Here is a 26,401-nt window from a genome sequence, read left to right on the forward strand (position 1 = left end):
CGCTACTAATTTAGTCTGACATTTTGCTGTAGAAAAGTGCTATGAGGGCAGGAGAGCAGCAGGACAGAGCAGTAGAGTAGAATAGGAAATAGCAACACAGAATGCCGATGGCACAGAGCTGAGGAGAGCATCAGGACTGAGTAGAGAGCATCAGGACTGAGTAGGAGAATGGAGCAGGGCACAGATGAGCAACAACACAAGTGGAACAAAGCATAGGGCAGAGCAGAATACAGAGACAGGTCAGAAGATGAAGAGCAATAGTACATAGTATCCAGCAACAGATATTTCAGGGCAGCTATTGGGCAATGACGGTTGTGTGCTAATAGTTCTGTATGAGCAAGAAGGTGAAGTGTGTGTTGTGATGGGGAGGGGGGTTCTTAGGGGAATCAACTGCAATTTTGCTTTAGTAGGAAAGATCATGGGTAATGTTGGAGTCTCATCCCATTGATCAGTGAAGGAATCACAATGGTGAATTCCAATGTATTGATATAATAGAAATAGGAGGGAACTGGTCCGATCTCTGGGCTGGTAGCACAATGATATGATGCGAGGAGGAGAGCAGGAGTCTAATAGGGGCTGATAGCTCCCGATGTATGAGAATCACCAGAGAGTGTGGGGAGGAGACTGGTCAGATCTCTGGGCTGGTAGCACAATGATATGATGTGAGGAGGAGAGCAGGAGTCTAATAGGGGCTGATGGCTCCTGATGTATGAGAATCACCAGAGTGTGGGGAGGATACTGGTCAGATCTCTGGGCTGGTAGCACAATGATATGATGTGAGGAGGAGAGCAGGAGTCTAATAGGGGCTGATGGCTCCTGATGTATGAGAATCACCAGAGAGTGTGGGGAGGAGACTGGTCAGATCTCTGGGCTGGTAGCACAATGATATGATGTGAGGAGGAGAGCAAGAGTCTAATAGGGGCTGATGGCTCCTGATGTATGAGAATCACCAGAGTGTGAGGAGGAGACTGGTCAGATCTCTGGGCTGGCAGCACAATGATATGGTGTGAGGAGGAGAGCAAGAGTCTAATAGGGGCTGATGGCTCCTGATGTATGAGAATCACCAGAGTGTGAGGAGGAGACTGGTCAGATCTCTGGGCTGGCAGCACAATGATATGATGTGAGGGGGAGAGCAGGAGTCTAATAGGGGCTGATGGCTCCTGATGTATGAGAATCACCAGAGAGTGTGAGGAGGAGACTGGTCAGATCTCTTGGCTGGTAGCACAATGATATGATGTGAGGAGGAGAGCAGGAGTCTAATAGGGGCTGATGGCTCCTGATGTATGAGAATCACCAGAGAGTGTGGGGAGGAGACTGGTCAGATCTCTGGGCTGGTAGCACAATGATATGGTGTGAGGAGGAGAGCAGGAGTCTAATAGGGGATGATGGCTGATGTATGAGAATCACCAGAGAGTGTGGGGAGGAGACTGGTCAGATCTCTGGGCTGGTAGCACAATGATATGATGTGAGGAGGAGAGCAGGAGTCTAATAGGGGCTGATGGCTCCTGATGTATGAGAATCACCAGAGAGTGTGAGGAGGAGACTGGTCAGATCTCTTGGCTGGTAGCACAATGATATGATGTGAGGAGGAGAGCAGGAGTCTAATAGGGGCTGATGGCTCCTGATGTATGAGAATCACCAGAGAGTGTGAGGAGGAGACTGGTCAGATCTCTGGGCTGGTAGCACAATGATATGATGTGAGGAGGAGAGCAGGAGTCTAATAGGGGCTGATGGCTCCTGATGTATGAGAATCACCAGAGAGTGTGGGGAGGAGACTGGTCAGATCTCTGGGCTGGTAGCACAATGATATGATGTGAGGAGGAGAGCAGGAGTCTAATAGGGGCTGATGGCTCCTGATGTATGAGAATCACCAGAGAGTGTGAGGAGGAGACTGGTCAGATCTCTGGGCTGGTAGCACAATGATATGATGTGAGGAGGAGAGCAGGAGTCTAATAGGGGCTGATGGCTCCTGATGTATGAGAATCACCAGAGAGTGTGGGGAGGAGACTGGTCAGATCTCTGGGCTGGTAGCACAATGATATGATGTGAGGAGGAGAGCAGGAGTCTAATTGGGGCTGATGGCTCCTGATGTATGAGAATCACCAGAGTGTGTGGGGAGGTGACTGGTCAGATCTCTGGGCTGGTAGCACAATGATACGATGTGAGGAGGAGAGCAGGAGTCTATTAGGGGCTGATGGCTCCTGATGTATGAGAATCACCAGAGTGCGGGGAGGAGACTGGTCAGATCTCTGGGCTGGTAGCACAATGATATGATGTGAGGAGGAGAGCAGGAGTCTAATAGGGGCTGATGGCTCCTGACCCCCCCCCCCCCACTGGGCAGATATATTTCCTCATTAGTTTGTACTGACAGAGGAGGGTGTAGAATAAGAGATTGTTGTAATGACTGAACAAGGAGAATATGTGACTCTTTTCTGTAATAAGTGTTTATTACTGACCTGTGCTGATATCTGTAGGGATTTCCTCCTCCTTACACAGCTGATCACCCCTCACATACGTCTCTTCTTCCCCCTCTACATCTTCTATCTTAATATTTCTCTGATTTTCACCCTAAATAACCCATAAAACAATAAAATAACAGTTATGCCTGATTGCATTATTTGAGAGTATACAGCAGAATTGCTCTCTTTCTCTCATATATATATATATATTTATTGTGGCAATGGGAGTGGCTTGCCACAGGCCTCTCAGAGTGGAATTAGCTATGGAGCTAACAGTCTGAAGGTAAAAGGCTGCAAATCAAATCATAAATGGGTGTAGCACTGTGCTTAGATTCAGTTATGTACAGGTCGGAGACATGTGATAAAGTGGATGTAAAAAGTTGATTTGCTTACATGCTTTAACACAGGGGTCAGGGAACTTTTTTACCTTTTACCCCCAAATATATTTACATACGCCAACATTACCCCCTTGATTTGAAAGGAAGGAATTCACATATTATTAATTATTGGAATTCAAAATTTTATTGAATCTATTCAAAATTTCTTTGAAAGCTTCAACTTCAAAACTTCAGGTTTTGGAGAAATGAAGTTGCTTCATTTTTTATACGAGAGCATCAATATTGGGGCATTTTAATGTCAGAGGAATTGGGATATAGTCTTCAGCATCCAATCGATTTCTCTGCTTTGTTTTTATGTTCGTTAGAGTGGAAAATCCTTGTTCGCAAAGGTAGGTTGTTGCAAAAGGCAGCAACTTTTTGACTGCCTCCTCATGTGCAATTTTGAATGCCTTTGCAGCTGTTGACATCCAAATATATGACAGATCTGCTTTGTTTTCAAATGCAATACGTGCTTCATTATTGCATCGAAGCTCAAGAAGTGCCTCTGCCAACCCTTGAGGCTCATCTGGTACAACAGCAATTTCACATTTAAAGGGGTCTACAATCCAACGGACGTCATGTGAATCGGCAGCATTACCCCAGGAATTTAATTTTTACCCCATTTGGGGTAATTTACCCCAGTTCCCTGACCACTGCTTTAACATGTTTGTTTCCACAGCTAGCAGCAGAGCTAGACTTCCTTTAAAGACAAGGTGGGAGTGTCGCCTGTCAGTCATCCAAGCCTGTGGGAGTAGACCTGTGTATTTAATCCCGAGTTGTGCACTTGTTAGATGTGACTGACGCTGAACTAGTTGGCCAGTCAGTAGGGAGCTGAACTGTGTCTAGTTAGCAGCAGGGTCACCAGGAGGAGTAAGCAAAAGGGGTTGCTTGCTGGTGTCATCCTGACGGAAGAAGTGCAATTTATTGTGATGAGAACAATAAATATATTTGATTTAAAACAAGAAGTTTTGTGTTGCTGATGTCTGCTGGGTGTTCCTGCAACAGAAGGTGACAAAAGTGCCACGAGAAGCGTGCGGTTTTGTTACAATATATATATATTTCTCTTCCTGCGATACATTGGGGCTTAGTAGTGGGTGTGGGAGTTCAGGCACTAAAAAAAAATCTTCTATGATTTCCCTCCCCTCCTCTACTTAAGCCCCTCCTCTACTTAAGCCCCTCCTCTCCTGGACAACTCAGTCTTTTTTTAGTGCCTTTAGGAGTTAGATCACTTTGGGTATAGGCTCCTGCCTATACTTAGTTTAGTTAAAGTTTTCCATGTTTTTATTTCAGTTTTCTGGATAGGGTGCCTCGCGGGGATCGATCCTAAGTCCCAGAGGGGTGAACAGTCTGTCGGCTTCCTTCACTTGGGTCCCTGCGAAAGATAACATGCGGCTGTGCCCTGCTACCTTGCACTCTCTTGCTGGCAGTCCATACCCTAGTAATGAGCAGACATTATTTATATTGCCATTAGGGCTAAAAGCTGGCCGCACAGTTAAAATGTTGCTTTTTGGCCACAGTAATGTCGCTGAGGAGATGCAGGATCCATCTCGGGCCGCGATGGGACATGCCGGCAAGCTTCCTTCTCACCTCCCCCCCTTGGGCAATGAGCAGCGGGGGTCAGTGCGCTCCGCTCTAAGTATATAGAGAGCGGCGCTGCCGGAAGGAGAGGAGAAATGCGCGCACACACTGCCTGGGCACATCAAAACCAGTGTGTGTGCAGTAAACCCGTCAGCCATATATAAAGATGCGCTGATCGGGCTGAGAGGGAGAAGCAGACATTTTTTTCAAGGTGGCGGATCTGGAGGAGGAGCTCCCGCCTCCATATTCAAGTCCCTGCAGCGTGGAGGCGCCATTTTTGAGCATAACTCGTGAGCTGCAGGTGGATTCTCTCCTCTCTCTGCCTCTCCACTGTTTGGTATCATTAATATATGTTAAAAATACCTTGTGTTTTGCCACTGAAAGCATGATAAGCATTCACTAGCAGATTGTTTACATTGGAGAGAGGTTGTAAGCGGTACTTTTACAAGTTTGTAATCTGGTATATAGATCTGGTTTTCAAATCTTGCTGTACTGTTTCTTGCTGGTTGGACAGTTTATATTGGTGAATTGTGTTGTCAGTTAAAGCTGTAATACTATTCAAATATGTCTAACAAGGGGACCTCTGTCAAGGGATCCTCTGGGGTGTCTGTGATGTATTTTGCTTGTGCCAAATGTGGAATGAAGCTGCCGGCTGGACAGCATGACAAAAATGCCCTTTGCGCTGCATGTAAGGCCGGAGCTCAGGACTGTCCCGCCCTGCCACAGACACCGGCTGCCATGGAAGAGCCGCGCTGGGTCAAATCCTTTGCCTCAACCATGGAGAGGTTTACCGAGGTGATGTTATGAGCCACAGAGGTACGTGAACACACTATTGCTAATACACTGGTAACCAGCGTAGCTCACTCAGCGGAGCAGCGGGCCGCACATTCAGGAGCCTTGCAGTGCAACTCTTTAGAAAATGCAGGCACATCTTCCCAGGGTTCTGCAGCTCAGAGTGAAGAGCGCTTGCTTTCCGTCTCCCACAGGGCCAAGCGAGTCCTACAGTATGTGAACCAGGGTCACAGTCTAGACTCAGATCATTCCTCGGATAACGAAGGGAATATAGAGCTGGATACGCAGGAGGAAGATTCGCTCAGCATAGCGTCTACCTCTGCTAATAATGTAGATAGTTTTATCCTAGGTAATAGACATACATTAGGATTTCCAGACCCTGAACCTGCGGCTCCTTCTGGGTTCTTCATCTTTAAAAGGGCCAAACTGCAAGTGGCATCTTTTCCACCCTCCCCGGAAATGGTGGAGATGGTGATGGAAGCCTGGATAAAACCAGTTCATGATGCCAGGCAGGTTTAAGAGCCTTTACCCACTTCCAGTGGAAGACTCTATTAAGTGGGAGGCATCTCCTAGAGTTGATACTCCTGTTGCCTGTTTGTCTTCTTCGGCAGCCATCCCTACATAAGAATAGGTGTCTCTGAGAGATCCTACAGACAAAAAGTGTGATCATGCTCTCCGATCAGCATACATAGCTTCTGGTAGCATGTTCAGACCCACGATGTCCATTGCTTGGGCAAATAGGGCGGTCCAGACGTGGGCGGAGAAGTTGGTCTTGGCCATACAAAACAACACCCCGCGTGCAGATCTCCTCTCCTTGGCTCAACATATCCAGGAGACTTCTGATTATGTGGGTCAGGCTACCATGGATGCTGTAGCAGTAAATGCTAGAATTGGTGGCCTGATTATTGCATCACGGCGTTCCTTATGGTTACGCTCATGGACCAAGGATGCTGACTCAAAAAGGTATCTGGAGAGTTTGCCCTTTGATGGTATCACTCTCTTTGGAGCGGAGCTTGAAAAGGTAATTGAGGTAGCCACTGGGGGAAAAAGTAATATTCTCCCCACGGGGTCCCGCAGGCCTCGTCAGGTTCGGTTTTGTTCCTTTCGCTCCTTCTCCTGGGCCCGAATTGGTGCACCCAGAGGCCAGTCCACTGCCCCTTAAGGAGCAAGTGGCAGAGGCAGGGGAGTTTCCAGAAAGGGAGCTTTACGCCCGGGCGATAAGCCCTCGGCATGACTTCCATGCCCCCATTCAGGCATTCGTGGTGGGGGCACGACTGCTTCACTTCAGGAGCCAGTGGTGGTCAGCCACGACGGACGCTTGGACGCGGGGGATCGTGTCAAGAGGATACAGCATAGACTTATTCCAACCCCCCCTTCTGATGCTCTTGTCATCCCCGGTCCCCAATTGCCCCCTCAGACGTCAAGCGCTTCTGAAGGTGGTAGTGAAGCTGCAAGAATCGGGCGTCATAGTTCCTGTGCCAGAACAGAAAAGAGGTTGGGGTTTTTACTCCACACTTTTCCTGGTGCCAAAGCTGGAAGTATCCTTTCGTCCTATATTGAACCTAAAGTCCTTAAACAAACAGGTGATTGCCCAGAGGTTCAAGATGGAGTCCCTCAGATCAGTTATTGCAGGCATGGAACAGGGAGAATTCCTTGCCTCTATCGACATAAAAGATGCGTATTTCCCCATATGGAGTTGTCATCATCACCTGCTTCGATTTGCGGTGACCCCGGCCCATTTTCAGTTCAGGGCCCTCCCCTTTGGCCTGGCCTCAGCTCCTCGAGTATTCACCAAGACCATGGCCACTATGGCGAGTATTCTAAGACAAAAGGGAATAACTATAGTCCCTTATCTGGACGATCTTCTGTTAAAAGCCCCGTCAGCAGAAATCTTATCTCGCCATGTGCAGACCACAATGGAGTTCTTGGATGCCCATGGGTGGATTCCAAACTTTCCAAAATCCTTCCTCAACCCAGCTCAGCGTATGCGCTTTCTGGGGTTACTGTTCTACACTGTGTCGCAGAGAGTCTTCTTGCCCCAGGACAAGATCAGCGCCCTCCAGCGCAGAATCAGGAATCTGTTGGCTCGTCCTCATGTATCCATGCTCAGCTGCATGAAGCTGCTGGCGACCATGGTCTCTGTGTACGAGGCGGTTCCGTTCGCTCAGTTCCATTCCGAGAATGGTCCCTGTGCAAGGAGACCTTTACCCTCCTAGTTCAGCACTGTGGAATGCTGGAGATCGACCTCATGGCATCCAGGCTGAATCACCAGGTTCCCCTGTACTGCGCCAAGTCCCGCGACCCTCTTGCTCACGCATCCAATGCCATGACCATTCCATGGCAGTTCAATCTGGTGTATCTGTTCCAGCCATTACCCATGCTGTCGCGGGTTCTTAAGAAACTGAAGGAGAGGGTGCCGGCCATCATAATAGCCCCTTATTGGCCTTGCAGGGCATGGTTCTCAGGCATTCTAAAAATGTCCATAGAGCCACTGTTTCATCTGCCCATGCGCCCAGACCTTCTTGTTCAGGGCCCCCTTCGTTGCCATGATTTAAAACATCTGGCTTTGACGGCGTGGAGGTTGAATCCTTAGTCCTTAGGGCTAAGGGGTTCTCGTCACGGGTCATTAACACCATGATCAAGGCTAGAAAGTCTTCTTCTTCGGCTATCTATCAAAGAGTCTGGAAATCTTACATTCTCTGGTGCGAGTCCCAGGAGGTCCATTCTTCCAGGTTTAACCTTTCTAGGCTGTTAGCCTTTCTACAGGAGGGCCTGGATAAAGGACTTTGTCTAGGCTCTCTGAAGGCTCTAGTATCGGCGCTCTCTGTTTAGTTTCAGAAAAAACTGGCATCTCTCAGCGAGTTCCAGACCTTTTTGCAGGGGGTTCTTCATATTCAACCCCCATTCTCTCACCCAGTGGAGCCCTGGGACCTTAATTTAGTGCTCAGAGCACTTTGTCTTCCGCCATTCGAACCTCTTCAGACAGCAGAATTGCATCATCTAACTTGGAAGGTGGTTATTCTCTTGGCTATCTCATCGGCCAGAAGAGTGTCGGAGTTGGCAGCTCTCTGCTGCAACTCTCCCTTGTGTTTCACTAAGATAGGGCAGTGTTCGAACTAAGCCCTCTTTTGTTCCTAAGGTAGTCTCCAGACTCCATTTAAATCAGGAGATTGTAGTTCCGGCGTTCCGTCCAGATTCGCCTTCTTCCTTCGATTACGATTTATAGTTGTTGGATGTAGTCCGGGCTCTCCGGTGCTATGTAGACCGTACAGCCACTGTTCGCAAGACTGAAGATCTCTTTGTCTTGTATAGTGCAAAAAAGCGCGGCTGGAAGGCGTCTAAACAGGTTATTGCTCGGTGGATCACTTCCACCATCAGTCTGGCGTATGTCCGAGCATCTCGGCCAATTCCTCATTCGCTCAAAGCGCACTCTACCAGGGCGGTTGGTGCATCATGGGCGGCGCGTCATGGTGCTTCGGCAGAACAGCTATGTAAAGCGGCCACATGGTCATCTGTTCATACTTTTGCTAAGTTCTACAGATTACAGGTGTTTACATCGTCAGATGCGAGTTTTGGCCGTAAAGTTTTGCACGCAGCCGTTCCAGAGCATTCCCTCCCTTAGGGGCAGCTTTGGTATTTCCCCAATGTATCGTAGTGTCCCCCAGTGGTAAGGAAGAGAAAAGAGGATTTTTCGCTCCGTAAAAGCCATTTCTCTTGTTCCACTGGGGGACACTGCGCACCCTCCTTTGCTCTGTGGATAATTTGATTGTGAATGTTTTTGAGTCTATTATTTGCCCTTTAGGGCAGATCCCTAGCGTACACATGGTTAGTCAAAGACTGAGTTGACCAGGAGAGGAGGGGCTTAAGTAGAGGAGGGGAGGAAAATCATAGAAGGTTTTTTTTAGTGCCTGAACTCCCACACCCACTACTAAGCCCCAATGTATCGCTGTGTCCCCCAGTGGAACAAGAGAAATGGATTTTACGGTGAATAAAAATCCTCTTATATATGTAGATATATATATATATATATATATATATATATATATATATATATATATGTGGCAGTAAGGAGATTTAACACAACAGTTATGACAGTTACAATTTGATGTAACTAGATGTTAAGATCGATATCTATATATTTCTATATATAATTTGGGGGACACTGCTACAATGGGGTTGTATGAGGGATCATGGCACTTAAATAGTTAAACTGTTAATGTAACTGTTGACAGAAGCTACTTCCCTCTGCAACCCCTGTAGCTCCTCAGTGTAGCTGAAAAGCCCCAAGGAAGTGAAACAGAATAGCATGTCACACAGTATAATGCTGATAGAGAGCAGCCTGTCAGTCACACACAGTATATACTGCTGATAGAGAGCAGCCTGTCAGTCACACACAGTATATACTGCTGATAGAGAGCAGCCTGTCAGTCACACACAGTATATACTGCTGATAGAGAGCAGCCTGTCAGTCACACACAGTATATACTGCTGATAGAGAGCAGCCTGTCAGTCACACACACACACAGTATATACTGCTGATAGAGAGCAGCCTGTCAGTCACACACACACAGTATATACTGCTGATAGAGAGCAGCCTGTCAGTCACACACACAGTATATACTGCTGATAGAGAGCAGCCTGTCAGTCACGCACAGTACATACTGCAGATAGACAGCAGCCTGTCAGTCACACACAGTATATACCGCTGATAGAGAGCAGCCTGTCAGTCACACAGTATATACTGCTGATGGAGAGCAGCCCGTCAGTCACACACAGTATATACTGCTGATAGAGAGCAGCCTGTCAGTCACACACAGTATATACTGCTGATAGAGAGCAGCCTGTCAGTCACACACAGTATATACTGCTGATAGAGAGCAGCCTGTCAGTCACACACAGTATATACTGCTGATAGAGAGCAGCCTGTCAGTCACACACAGTATATACTGCTGATAGAGAGCAGCCTGTCAGTCACACACACACACACACAGTATAATGCTGATAGAGAGCAGCCTGTCAGTCACACACACACAGTATATACTGCTGATAGAGAGCAGCCTGTCAGTCACACACACAGTATATACTGCTGATAGAGAGCAGCCTGTCAGTCACACACACACAGTATATACTGCTGATAGAGAGCAGCCTGTCAGTCACACACACACAGTATATACTGCTGATAGAGAGCAGCCTGTCAGTCACACACAGTATATACTGCTGATAGAGAGCAGCCTGTCAGTCACACACACACAGTATATACTGCTGATAGAGAGCAGCCTGTCAGTCACACACACAGTATATACTGCTGATAGAGAGCAGCCTGTCAGTCACACACACACAGTATATACTGCTGATAGAGAGCAGCCTGTCAGTCACACACACACAGTATATACTGCTGATAGAGAGCAGCCTGTCAGTCACACACACACAGTATATACTGCTGATAGAGAGCAGCCTGTCAGTCACACACAGTATATACTGCTGATAGAGAGCAGCCTGTCAGTCACACACAGTATATACTGCTGATAGAGGGCAGCCTGTCAGTCACACACACACACAGTATATACTGCTGATAGAGAGCAGCCTGTCAGTCACACACACACAGTATATACTGCTGATAGAGAGCAGCCTGTCAGTCACACACACACAGTATATACTGCTGATAGAGAGCAGCCCGTCAGTCACACACACACACAGTATATACTGCTGATAGAGAGCAGCCTGTCTAATGACATCTACACCACAGACACATCGGCACACCTACACCACAAACACACTCCTCCACACATATACACCACACACACACACACATCTCCGCAAAGTTACAATACACACAAACACCTTTCATCATTTCTCCGGCTTCTTTTGTTTGGTTTATTTACATTTTTACTTGGCAGTTCCCATTTATAACGAGCTTTGCTATTCCAAATTGACTCGATTTTCTATCCATTCGTTTGGTCCAACATGATGGTACTCTTATTTTTTTCCATCATTTCTACAGGCTTTTGACTAGTAAGTATTTAAGACACACACAGCTGCTCTACAGATCATATACTGAAAGGTCACTTAGCTAGTTTCCTGTGACAGTAAATCCCATCTACCTGATACTCCTGTGGGATACTGTGATTTTCCTCTGTACAATCCTGTGAATAAAGAGGACGAGGACATCTCTCTGGGGGATTTCTGTTACTGGATCCATCTGTAGGAGACACACAGTGACTGAATACATTGTTTATAGGTGATGATCAGATGATGTTTGCATCTAAGTGGCCTTCAAACTGGCTTTCCCCTTTACAATAAATAAAAGTCTCCCTTACCCAGTGATGCGAGGGTGCAGTGATTCTCCATCATTTCATTCTTACGAAGACCCTTTTGCTCCTCTAAATTATCCCAATCCTGCATTGAAAAATAGACATATTCATATCTTCTAGGAGCTGGACACACACAAATATACAGTCATCACCCGGACACATCCCCTGGTGTTACTGTATAATGTCCCATTCCCAGCAGTCACCTCTCCAGTCAGCAGCTGAATGATCTTGTTGGTCAGTTCCAGTATCTTCTGGTCATTGTCTGTGTCATTTATCAGTGAGTGAGGTGGAGGCACCGTGATGGGGCTCTGGGTTCTGCTAAATCCTTCTGACACACGGGGGATGTCACACTCACTAGATGTTATCTTCACTATTTTGTCATCCTGTGTATGAACAGAGACATCAATAAAAAAGTAAATGGAACTCAATCTATTTGGAGCTATTTTTACGGATTACATGTGCAAAATATACAAGAAGGGTCTATTTTGTACGTACAGTCCCTGTCCTATAGGTAACCATTTCCTGTAGACACTCTCCAGTAAAGTGTATATAGGATTTACCAGCTCCTGACATCTTCTGCTGGTGGGCCACTCCGAGTCTTGTGTCTACAGCCGCACCCACAAATCTATCACCGGCATTTAACAGAGTAGTGCGAACAGCGAAATTACATAGTGGTGGGGGATGGACGTAAACAGAGGACTCCATATGACCGGCACATGGAAGATGGACGATCAAAGTATAATATATACTTTAGGTAACAGTGCATATAGGACACCGATAGAACAAGGGTTGCATTTGTAAAATCTCTTCAATTTCAATTGCAAATATAAAATACAACTAACATTATACAATAAGATGTAAACCCCAAAGTTTTACAAATGTACCAGTGATAGATAAAACAAAATACTAGGCATGATTCATTAATCACACAGAGTAATGCTTTGCGTGCACCTGAATTCATCAAGGCACGGATCTCAAGATACATGCGCTGTTACATTCAGGTGCAGGGCTGTTCTCTACTAAACAGGATGCATCCAATACCTATGTAGATTATAAATTTGCAAAAGAATGCACAGAAAAAGATGCTGGAATCAATATTACCTGTTCATAATAAAACCATTTACGTTAAAACAGTAAAAAAGTGTTTTTCTTTGTTTTTTCTATGAAATATATTTCTTAGAATGTTATTAAAGTCTACTGAGCATAAAATACATTTTTACAGCTTCTTGCGGTTGCAGACACTTAGACCAGCTGTGGCTGGTATCAATTTATTGAAAGGAAATAGCGCAGGGCACTTATTTATATAATTGCAAATGTACTTATTGTTTATATTGTCTGTATTTTGATACAGGAAATTTCTTTATTTCTGAGACCAGGGAAGGAAATTCGTTTTTGTAACTTTGCTAAAGGAAATCTCCAATTAGACATATGTGGGGAGGGAGTCTGTTTTGCTGATAGCAGGAAATGCTAAGTAAGTCTATTCAATGTGAATGACGAACACTTGAATACACAACAGGGAATCGTTATCTGTGTGCAGGTCTTGTTAGACAGACAGGAAACTTAACATTGTAAACAGCACAGGATGTAGGATATCACAGATAAGTGTAAATTTTGTTAAGTATAAATTCCATTTAAATCCATGTTTTGCATCTTGATACTAAAAATAATTCAGACTTCAGGGGCTGGCTTACCCTGTGAGGCTGTGCCCAAAACTGTATAAAACAGCACTGGTTTGTACTGAATGTATCATTCTTGTTCCATCTGACTTTCAGATTACTGGTACCTTCAACCAGTGTGACCTGTCCTTGTTAGGACTACTGGAGCTAAAGAAACATCACTTGCTTCCAAGACCTGCTTGACAACTTCTTCCATGCTGAAATTCCTGTGACCTGCAGATTAGACCCCACTCTTATCCGTTTCCGGCTGTTTCTGAGGTTTGGACTCAGCTTTCTGGCACCACCTCCCTGCCTGCTACCCTGCAGCTCTGGCCAGTGTGATAGGACAGGGGGGATCCATTCACAGCAACCTGATCTATAGGAAGAGGTCAGGGGTACCAGCCAAGATGTACCAGCAAGGGGGTACAGTGGCAGCGACAGTTACCCAGAAGGAACGGGGTTCTGGATGCCGTTAAGGAGTCCAGTGGTGGCAGTAGCGTAAGTCCATCCTACTGCGGTTAGAGGGTACATTCGGGATAAAGAGAGGGAAAGCTGGCAAAGTAAATGCAGCCAGTTTCCAGCAACAACGGACAGGGTGGCATAGGCGGTCCATCTTGTCACACTAGCCCTTTAGCTGGAGCAAGAGGTAAGGCCGAAAAAAGAGTTTACTCCCACGGCCGTAGAGCTTGCTACGTCTCTGGCTGCGTGCACCCGAGTTTGGTATAAACACACTGTACATTGTCTACAGCCAAACGTCCCTGCCCCACCCCGATCATTCCCCTTTCTCATAAGAAGCTGTAGGTGCCTTTCCCGTGCACTGTCGCATGCAAAAGGTTTGTTTTAACCGCCTTATCCGCCGGTTCTGGGCATGCATACGATACACACGAAATCAGCAGACACTTGTCTTGATGGATCAGGCCCACTATGGTCAATGCAATATAACCCAACTTTTGAGAATTTGAAACACAAAAATGTATCTGAGTCGGTCTACCTGCTGCTCTAATAATCAGCTGTGCACATGAAAAGACGGACACTACTGTATCACAGGTAGATGTTCCTCTGCTGCCGGAATTCTTATTTGTCCGTCAGCCACTCAACATCAAAACTGATTAGATATATAACCGCTGCAGCCACTGCCAAGCTAGAGCCCCCTCACAGTGTTAACAGATTGTCACACATTTACTGTACATGACTTGTTTCAATAACACAATGTGTGACAGGATGGATCTCCTATGCCACCCTGTCTGTTGCTTTGCTGGGGACCGGCTGGGCTTGCCTTGCCACTGTCCCCTTTCTTTCTCCCAAATGCGCCCACTAACCACAGTAGGAGGGGCTTTTGCTGCTACCACTGGACTCCTTTGTGGTGTCCAGAACCGTGTCCTTCTGGGTAACTCTCATGGCTAGTGTACTCCCTCACTGGGCAGAGCTGCAGGTAGCGGGCAAAGCGTTGGTAATACATCCGGGTAAGAATCTGTAGCACACAGGAATTGCCGTGGTAAGTAGCCATCAAAGCAAGATCTTGAAGTAGTGATATTTTATTAGCTCAAGTGTCCTAATAAGGACAGTTACACACGTTTGTAGTACTAGCAATCTTTCCAGAAGTTACAGATGGTGTGATACACTACATGGTCAAACAGTGCTTTTTTACACAGTTTTGGACACAGCCTGAGAGGGGGGAAAACAACTCCCTGTTCTGACCAAACTCCAAAAAATTCTGAAATATTTAATTCAGAGATTAGCATCAGTATGTGATATTTCTCTAGCCGTGGACTGGTGTTTTTCACTTCTGCAATGAAAAGACTTACTTTATTATTATTATTATTAATTTTTATTTATAGGGCGCCACTAGGTGTCCGTAGCGCCGTACAGGGACAAACGAAATTACAATACGAGGTTAGACATCACAGTACAGTAAACAATAAGCACAGTAACTGATTGAGCTCAAAGCACAGCTAGGGGGGCGGGGGAGGGGAGAGGGGAAGGTCCTCCTAAGACAGAGTCCAAGAGGGAGGGCACAGGTGACAGGAAGACCCCCAGAGGGGGGAGGAGGGAGCGAGAGGGGACAAGGGGAAGAGGGTCCACGAGGAGGAGGGCGAGGTAGCTGGAGAGCAGAGTTAAAAGTGGTGAAGACAGGAGGAGAGAAGACCCTACTCAAAGGAGCGTACAATCTAAGGGGTGGGGTAGACAGACAGAGAGACACGGGGGAGAGAGGGAGAGAAGGAGGAATGGAGGATAAGGGAAGGGAAAAGAGGGGAAGAGGCAGAAGAAAAGGTAGGAAGTTAAGTGGGAGACTGGAAGGCTTTAAGAAAAAGTTGGGTTTTAAAGCCCGCTTGAAACTGGATAGATTAGGGGAAGTTCTGATGGAGGGAGGGAGCTTGTTCCAGTGGAGGGGGGCAGCGCGGGCAAAGTCTTGGATACGCGCATGGGAGGAGGTGATCAGGGGGGAAGAGAGGCGACGGTCATTGGCAGAACAGAGAGGACGGGATGGAGCATGAATAGAGAGGATGGTGGAAATGTAGGGTGCAGTGGCGTTGACGAGGGCCTTGTATGTAAGAGTGAGGAGCTTGAACAGGATTCTGTAGGGGAATGGGAGCCAGTGAAGGGATAGGTAGAGGGGGAGACGGAAGAGGAGCGGCGAGAAAGGAAGATAAGCCTAGCGACTGCGTTAAGTACAGATCGAAGGGGAGTGAGATGAGAGAGGGGGAGGCCAGTAAGGAGGAGGTTGCAGTAGTCCAAGCGGGAGATGATCAGAGTGAATTAGACATTTGGTGGCATCTTGGGAGAGGAAAGGCCGGATGCGAGCGATGTTCCGCAGCTGAAAGCGGCAGGATTTAGCAAGAGAGAGAATTTGGGGGCCAAAGGAGAGAGAGGAGTCCAGGATGACACCGAGGCAACGAAGTTGGGGGACAGGGGAGATAGAGGTGTTGTTGACAGTGATAGAGAGGTCAGAAGGGGGCGAGGCATGAGGGGGAGGAAAGACTATGAGTTCAGTTTTGGCGAAGTTAAGTTTGAGGAATCGAGAGGACATCCAGGAGGTGATGGCAGAGAGGCAGGTGGACACCCTAGAGAGGAGGGAGGGAGAGAGATCAGGAGAGGAGATGTAAAGTTGAGTGTCGTCAGCGTAGAGGTGGTAGTTGAGGCCATAGGAGCTGATGAGTTCACCCAGGGAAGAGGTGTATAGAGAGAAGAGTAAGGGTCCCAAAACAGAGCCCTGAGGGACCCCGACTGGAAGGGTGGACGGGGGGAGAGAGACCCAGGGGGGGAGAGAGACCCAGAGGCGGAGACGGAGAAGGATCGGTCAGCGAGGCAAGACGTGAACCAGGACAGGACTGGACTCCCCATATATAGCTGTACAGACCCCTCTCCTCTATATAATAATAATAATCCCCCATATCAGTGTGTGCTGGGAGTTATTACTCCCCATATATCACTGTACAGTCCCCTCCCCTCTATATAATAATAATAATAATCCCCCATATCAGTGTGTGCTGGGAGTTATTACTCCCCATATATCACTGTACAGACCCCTCTCCTCTATATAATAATAATAATCCCCCATATCAGTGTGTGCTGGGAGTTATTACTCCCATATATCACTGTACAGTCCCCTCTCCTCTATATAATAATAATAATTATCCCCCATATCAGTGTGTGCTGGGAGTTATTACTCCCCATATATCACTGTACAGACCCCTCTCCTCTATATAATAATAATAATTATCCCCCATATCAGTGTGTGCTGGGAGTTATTACTCCCCATATATCACTGTACAGACCCCTCTCCTCTATATAATAATAATAATAATAATCCCCATATCAGTGTGTGCTGGGAGTTATTACTCCCATATATCACTGTACAGTCCCCTCTCCTCTATATAATAATAATAATAATCCCCCATATCAGTGTGTGCTGGGAGTTATTACTCCCCATATATCACTGTACAGACCCTTCTCCTCTATATAATAATAATAATCCCCCATATCAGTGTGTGCTGGGAGTTATTACTCCCCATATATCACTGTACAGACCCCTCTCCTCTATATAATAATAATAATCCCCCATATCAGTGTGTGCTGGGAGTTATTACTCCCATATATCACTGTACAGCCCCCTCTCCTCTATATAATAATAATAATCCCCCATATCAGTGTGTGCTGGAAGTTATTACTCCCATATATCACTGTACAGACCCCTCTCCTCTATATAATAATAATAATAATCCCCATATCAGTGTGTGCTGGGAGTTATTACTCCCCATATATCACTGTACAGTCCCCTCTCCTCTATATAATAATAATAATCCCCCATATCAGTGTGTGCTGGGAGTTATTACTCCCATATATCACTGTACAGTCCCCTCTCCTCTATATAATAATAATAATCCCCCATATCAGTGTGTGCTGGGAGTTATTACTCCCCATATATCACTGTACAGTCCCCTCTCCTCTATATAATAATAATAATCCCCCATATCAGTGTGTGCTGGGAGTTATTACTCCCATATATCACTGTACAGTCCCCTCTCCTCTATATAATAATAATAATAATCCCCCATATCAGTGTGTGCTGGGAGTTATTACTCCCATATATCACTGTACAGACCCCTCTCCTCTATATAATAATAATAATCCCCCATATCAGTGTGTGCTAGGAGTTATTACTCCCCATATATCACTGTACAGCCCCCTCTCCTCTATATAATAATAATAATCCCCCATATCAGTGTGTGCTGGGAGTTATTACTCCCATATATCACTGTACAGTCCCCTCTCCTCTATATAATAATAATAATCCCCCATATCAGTGTGTGCTAGGAGTTATTACTCCCCATATATCACTGTACAGTCCTCTCTCCTCTATATAATAATAATAATCCCCATATCAGTGTGTGCTGGGAGTTATTACTCCCATATATCACTGTACAGACCCCTCTCCTCTATATAATAATAATAATCCCCCATATCAGTGTGTGCTGGGAGTTATTACTCCCATATATCACTGTACAGTCCCCTCTCCTCTATATAATAATAATAATCCCCCATATCAGTGTGTGCTGGGAGTTATTACTCCCCATATATCACTGTACAGTCCCCTCTCCTCTATATAATAATAATCCCCCATATCAGTGTGTGCTGGGAGTTATTACTCCCCATATATCACTGTACAGCCCCCTCTCCTCTATATAATAATAATAATAATCCCCCATATCAGTGTGTGCTGGGAGTTATTACTCCCATATATCACTGTACAGTCCCCTCTCCTCTATATAATAATAATAATAATAATAATCCCCCATATCAGTGTGTGCTGGGAGTTATTACTCCCATATATCACTGTACAGACCCCTCTCCTCTATGTAATAATAATAATCCCCCACATCAGTGTGTGCTAGGAGTTATTACTCCCCATATATCACTGTACAGCCCCCTCTCCTCTATATAATAATAATAATAATCCCCCATATCAGTGTGTGCTGGGAGTTATTACTCCCATATATCACTGTACAGTCCCCTCTCCTCTATATAATAATAATAATCCCCCATATCAGTGTGTGCTGGGAGTTATTACTCCCATATATCACTGTACAGACCCCTCTCCTCTATATAATAATAATAATCCCCCATATCAGTGTGTGCTGGGAGTTATTACTCCCATATATCACTGTACAGTCCCCTCTCCTCTATATAATAATAATAATAATCCCCCATATCAGTGTGTGCTGGGAGTTATTACTCCCCATATATCACTGTACAGACCCCTCTCCTCTATATATAATAATAATAATCCCCATATCAGTGTGTGCTGGGAGTTATTACTCCCCATATATCACTGTACAGTCCCCTCTCCTCTATATAAAAATAATAATCCCCATATCAGTGTGTGCTGGGAGTTATTACTCCCATATATCACTGTACAGTCCCCTCTCCTCTATATAATAATAATAATCCCCCATATCAGTGTGTGCTGGGAGTTATTACTCCCCATATATCACTGTACAGACCCCTCTCCTCTATATAATAATAATAATCCCCCATATCAGTGTGTGCTGGGAGTTATTACTCCCATATATCACTGTACAGACCCCTCTCCTCTATATAATAATAATAATCCCCATATCAGTGTGTGCTGGGAGTTATTACTCCCCATATATCACTGTACAGACCCCTCTCCTCTATATAATAATAATAATCCCCATATCAGTGTGTGCTGGGAGTTATTACTCCCATATATCACTGTACAGTCCCCTCTCCTCTATATAATAATAATAATCCCCCATATCAGTGTGTGCTGGGAGTTATTACTCCCCATATATCACTGTACAGACCCCTCTCCTCTATATAATAATAATACTCCCCCATATCAGTGTGTGCTGGGAGTTATTACTCCCCATATATCACTGTACAGTCCCCTCTCCTCTATATAATAATAATAATCCCCATATCAGTGTGTGCTGGGAGTTATTACTCCCCATATATCACTGTACAGACCCCTCTCCTCTATATAATAATAATAATCCCCATATCAGTGTGTGCTGGGAGTTATTACTCCCCATATATCACTGTACAGTCCCCTCTCCTCTATATAATAATAATAATCCCCCATATCAGTGTGTACTGGGAGTTATTACTCCCATATATCACTGTACAGACCCCTCTCCTCTATATATAATAATAATAATCCCCATATCAGTGTGTGCTGGGAGTTATTACTCCCATATATCACTGTACAGTCCCCTCTCCTCTATATAATAATAATAATCCCCCATATCAGTGTGTGCTGGGAGTTATTACTCCCCATATATCACTGTACAGACCCCTCTCCTCTATATAATAATAATACTCCCCCATATCAGTGTGTGCTGGGAGTTATTACTCCCCATATATCACTGTACAGTCCCCTCTCCTCTATATAATAATAATAATCCCCCATATCAGTGTGTGCTGGGAGTTATTACTCCCATATATCACTGTACAGTCCCCTCTCCTCTATATAATAATAATAATCCCCCATATCAGTGTGTGCTGGGAGATATTACTCCCCATATATCACTGTACAGTCCCCTCTCCTCTATATAATAATAATAATAATCCCCATATCAGTGTGTGCTGGGAGTTATTACTCCCATATATCACTGTACAGTCCCCTCTCCTCTATATAATAATAATAATCCCCCATATCAGTGTGTGCTGGGAGTTATTACTCCCCATATATCACTGTACAGTCCCCTCTCCTCTATATAATAATAATAATAATCCCCATATCAGTGTGTGCTGGGAGTTATTACTCCCATATATCACTGTACAGTCCCCTCTCCTCTATATAATAATAATAATCCCCCATATCAGTGTGTGCTGGGAGTTATTACTCCCCATATATCACTGTACAGATCCCTCTCCTCTATATAATAATAATAATAATCCCCATATCAGTGTGTGCTGGGAGTTATTACTCCCATATATCACTGTACAGTCCCCTCTCCTCTATATAATAATAATAATCCCCCATATCAGTGTGTGCTGGGAGATATTACTCCCCATATATCACTGTACAGTCCCCTCTCCTCTATATAATAATAATAATAATCCCCATATCAGTGTGTGCTGGGAGTTATTACTCCCATATATCACTGTACAGTCCCCTCTCCTCTATATAATAATAATAATCCCCCATATCAGTGTGTGCTGGGAGTTATTACTCCCCATATATCACTGTACAGATCCCTCTCCTCTATATAATAATAATAATAATCCCCATATCAGTGTGTGCTGGGAGTTATTACTCCCATATATCACTGTACAGTCCCCTCTCCTCTATATAATAATAATAATCCCCCATATCAGTGTGTGCTGGGAGTTATTACTCCCCATATATCACTGTACAGTCCCCTCTCCTCTATATAATAATAATAATCCCCATATCAGTGTGTGCTGGGAGTTATTACTCCCCATATATCACTGTACAGTCCCCTCTCCTCTATATAATAATAATATTCCCCCATATCAGTGTGTGCTGGGAGTTATTACTCCCCATATATCACTGTACAGTCCCCTCTCCTCTATATAATAATAATAATCCCCATATCAGTGTGTGCTGGGAGTTATTACTCCCCATATATCACTGTACAGACCCCTCTCCTCTATATAATAATAATAATCCCCATATCAGTGTGTGCTGGGAGTTATTACTCCCATATATCACTGTACAGTCCCCTCTCCTCTATATATAATAATAATAATAATCCCCCATATCAGTGTGTGCTGGGAGTTATTACTCCCCATATATCACTGTACAGACCCCTCTCCTCTATATAATAATAATAATCCCCCATATCAGTGTGTGCTGGGAGTTATTACTCCCCATATATCACTGTACAGTCCCCTCTCCTCTATATAATAATAATAATAATCCCCCATATCAGTGTGTGCTGGGAGTTATTACTCCCCATATATCACTGTACAGTCCCCTCTCCTCTATATAATAATAATAATCCCCCATATCAGTGTGTGCTGGGAGTTATTACTCCCCATATATCACTGTACAGTCCCCTCTCCTCTATATAATAATAATAATCCCCCATATCAGTGTGTGCTGGGAGTTATTACTCCCCATATATCACTGTACAGTCCCCTCTCCTCTATATAATAATAATAATCCCCCATATCAGTGTGTGCTGGGAGTTATTACTCCCCATATATCACTGTACAGTCCCCTCTCCTCTATATAATAATAATAATCCCCCATATCTGTGTGTGCTGGGAGTTATTACTCCCCATATATCACTGTACAGTCCCCTCTCCTCTATATAATAATAATAATCCCCCATATCAGTGTGTGCTGGGAGTTATTACTCCCCATATATCACTGTACAGACCCCTCTCCTCTATATAATAATAATAATCCCCCATATCAGTGTGTGCTGGGAGTTATTACTCCCCATATATCACTGTACAGACCCCTCTCCTCTATATAATAATAATAATCCCCATATCAGTGTGTGCTGGGAGTTATTACTCCCATATATCACTGTACAGTCCCCTCTCCTCTATATAATAATAATAATCCCCCATATCAGTGTATGCTGGGAGTTATTACTCCCCATATATCACTGTACAGTCCCCTCTCCTCTATATAATAATAATAATCCCCCATATCAGTGTGTGCTGGGAGTTATTACTCCCATATATCACTGTACAGTCCCCTCTCCTCTATATAATAATAATAATCCCCCATATCAGTGTGTGCTGGGAGTTATTACTCCCCATATATCACTGTACAGACCCCTCTCCTCTATATAATAATAATGCCCATATCAGTGTGTGCTGGGAGTTATTACTCCCATATATCACTGTACAGACCCCTCTCCTCTATATAATAATAATAATCCCCCATATCAGTGTGTGCTGGGAGTTATTACTCCCATATATCACTGTACAGTCCCCTCTCCTCTATATAATAATAATAATCCCCCATATCAGTGTGTGCTGGGAGTTATTACTCCCATATATCACTGTACAGACCCCTCTCCTCTATATAATAATAATAATCCCCCATATCAGTGTGTGCTGGGAGTTATTACTCCCATATATCACTGTACAGACCCCTCTCCTCTATATAATAATAATGCCCATATCAGTGTGTGCTGGGAGTTATTACTCCCATATATCACTGTACAGACCCCTCTCCTCTATATAATAATAATAATCCCCCATATCAGTGTGTGCTGGGAGTTATTACTCCCCATATATCACTGTACAGACCCCTCTCCTCTATATAATAATAATAATCCCCCATATCAGTGTGTGCTGGGAGTTATTACTCCCCATATATCACTGTACAGACCCCTCTCCTCTATATAATAATAATAATAATCCCCCATATCAGTGTGTGCTGGGAGTTATTACTCCCATATATCACTGTACAGACCCCTCTCCTCTATATAATAATAATAATCCCCCATATCAGTGTGTGCTGGGAGTTATTACTCCCCATATATCACTGTACAGACCCCTCTCCTCTATATATAATAATAATAATCCCCCATATCAGTGTGTGCTGGGAGTTATTACTCCCATATATCATACTTGCCAACTCTCCCGGAATGTCCGGGAGACTCCCGCATTTTGCGAGAGTCTCCCGGACTCCCGGGCGAGTGTGGCAATCTCCCGAATTCTGCCCACTTCACTAGGAAGTGCCCACTTCCTAGTGAAGTGGGCAGAATTAGATCCCAAACGCCGCGATTCCCGATGAATCGCGGCGTTTAGCCCCGCCCCCCGCTGTCAAATGACGCGATTTACGTCATGACGTCACAGGGGGCGGGGCCGAAATGACGCGATTTTGGCCGCCCCGCCCCCTCACGCCCCCCTCCACTGGCTGGCTCCCGGAAGAGAGCTGAAGAAAGTAGGTAAGTATGCCATATATCACTGTACAGACCCCTCTCCTCTATATAATAATAATAATCCCCCATATCAGTGTGTGCTGGGAGTTATTACTCCCCATATATCACTGTACAGACCCCTCTCCTCTATATAATAATAATAATAATCCCCCATATCAGTGTGTGCTGGGAGTTATTACTCCCATATATCACTGTACAGACCCCTCTCCTCTATATAATAATAATAATCCCCCATATCAGCGTGTGCTGGGAGTTATTACTCCCCATATATCACTGTACAGTCCCCTCTCCTCTATATAATAATAATAATCCCCAATATCAGTGTGTGCTGGGAGTTATTACTCCCCATATATCACTGTACAGTCCCCTCCCCTCTATATAATAATAATAATCCCCCATATCAGTGTGTGCTGGGAGTTATTACTCCCATATATCACTGTACAGTCCTCTCTCCTCTATATAATAATAATAATCCCCATATCAGTGTGTGCTGGGAGTTATTACTCCCATATATCACTGTACAGACCCCTCTCCTCTATATAATAATAATAATCCCCCATATCAGTGTGTGCTGGGAGTTATTACTCCCATATATCACTGTACAGACCCCTCTCCTCTATATAATAATAATAATCCCCCATATCAGTGTGTGCTGGGAGTTATTACTCCCCATATATCACTGTACAGTCCCCTCTCCTCTATATAATAATAATACTCCCCATATCAGTGTGTGCTGGGAGTTATTACTCCCATATATCACTGTACAGACCCCTCTCCTCTATATAATAATAATAATCCCCCATATCAGTGTGTGCTGGGAGTTATTACTCCCATATATCACTGTACAGTCCCCTCTCCTCTATATAATAATAATAATCCCCCATATCAGTGTGTGCTGGGAGTTATTACTCCCATATATCACTGTACAGACCCCTCTCCTCTATATAATAATAATAATCCCCATATCAGTGTGTGCTGGGAGTTATTACTCCCCATATATCACTGTACAGTCCCCTCTCCTCTATATAATAATAATAATATTATATAACACATTACCTTTGCTTGTACGTCATATAAAACGGATCTATGTAGTCACGCCCTTCCGAGCATCACGTGGTGTGTGCGGCCCGGTGCCAACAAAGGATGCATGCAGTTCGTGGACTACAAGAAAATGGCCGCCGTTCTACATACACTGCAGCAATACACTTAAATGACATCTTTGTACTACAATAACATGGCCGCTGGACTCTTGTATAGAGGACATATTTTTAACAGTTTTAAATTTGATGTTAAGTTTTCCTGTAGTGTATTCACACTGCCGTCCTGAATCATATGATGACTCTCCACAGTGAGGACACGGCAGCCATGTTGGATTAGGGCACTGGTAATAAGGGTGGAATTGATATAATTATTTCCCCGGCTAATTAAGAGTTTTAACAGAGATGAGAGAAGCTGCTGGTTATTACTTTGCATATCTGTTTTATGTTAGATGTCATACTATATGAGTTGTGTTCATCATTTGACCACAAATGGCAGAAACAACAGAAGATTCAAGCAGCAATAATATTATAAGAGAATGTAATTACACATGATACAGATTCAACAAATAATTGACTAAATATACATTAACAGCGGCAGACAATAACCATAACAATTATAATAAAGACTATTGGAAGCAGAAGCTGAACAATAATCGCCGCTTATATTGTCTTATAACGGAGCTCAGCTTGTTATACTGATAAAGGATCTGGTAATTAGGAAATCAGTTCCTTTTTAGCTTTAGATATATATTCTATTTAGTGAGAACAAATGAAATTAATTACCCATTTTGGCTGGATCACTTATAAATAACTTATTGTAATAATTTATTTAAATTATTACCACAGTGTGCCAATTTATATTGTTAGAAATATACCATACTTGCCAACTCTCCCAAAATGTCTGGGAGACTCCCGAAATTCGCCCCTCTCCTGGATATAACTTTCCAAAAGTAGGCAAGTATGAAATATACTGATTCTTGATACTGTGTATTAGAAATGTACTTATTTTTTATATTGTGTATTTTGATATGAGAAAAGTATTTATTGTTGAGACAGAGCCAGGAGAGAAAATTTGGTTTTGTTTTTGCAACTCTCTAGAGACAGGTAATCTCATGTTAATTAGACCTTTTCATCTCAGTAGCCAATAGGTCTATTCATCCTGAAAGCCCAGGAAGGGAGACGTAACCTGTGTCCTGCCTGGTTAAAGTGAAAGGAAACCTCTGAACAATGTGATTTAGGATATCACAGATTACTGTAAATTGTGTTAAGTATAAATTGCATTTAAAATCCAAGTTTAAAGAACATCTCACAGCCTGATGTTAATCTTTTAATGAAATATTTCAATTTTTGCAGAGCCATCCCGGATCAGGGGGCTGGCTTACCCCGTGCTGACGTGTGTCAGAATATGTATAAAAAGAGCACTGGCTTGTACTGAAATGTATCATTATTGTTCCATCTGACCTTCTGATCACTGGTACCTTAAACCAGTGTGAACTGTCCTTGTTAGGACACTGGAGCTAATAAACATCATTTTGCTTCAAGATACTGTGACTGCTTCCCTGCTGTAGTTCCTGTGACCTGCAGATTAGACCCAAATCTAATCCGTACTGCGGCTGTTTTGAGGTTGGAGCCCAGCGTCTAGCATCAACGCTCTGCCCGCTACTCAGCAACTTTGGCCAGTGTGATAGGCCAGGGAGGAACCATCCCCAACAACCATGATCTACCAGAAGAGGTCAAGGGTACCAGCCCAGGTGCCCAGTGAGGGCAACAGTTACCAAGAAGGATGCGGTTC

General features: G+C 44.3%; 1 protein-coding gene and 1 pseudogene across 5 annotated transcripts in view; both read right to left on the reverse strand.

Moving 5' to 3' along the window:
- Nucleotides 1-26,401, reverse strand: part of LOC142160094 (uncharacterized) — a 341,050-nt gene that overhangs the window by 184,983 nt on the left and 129,666 nt on the right. The gene's annotated exons all lie outside the window — the stretch shown is intronic.
- Nucleotides 1-26,401, reverse strand: part of LOC142160090 (uncharacterized) — a 344,815-nt pseudogene that overhangs the window by 4,468 nt on the left and 313,946 nt on the right.

This window comes from Mixophyes fleayi, chromosome 6, assembly GCF_038048845.1.
Source record: "Mixophyes fleayi isolate aMixFle1 chromosome 6, aMixFle1.hap1, whole genome shotgun sequence".
NCBI classification, from domain to species: Eukaryota; Metazoa; Chordata; class Amphibia; order Anura; family Limnodynastidae; genus Mixophyes; species Mixophyes fleayi.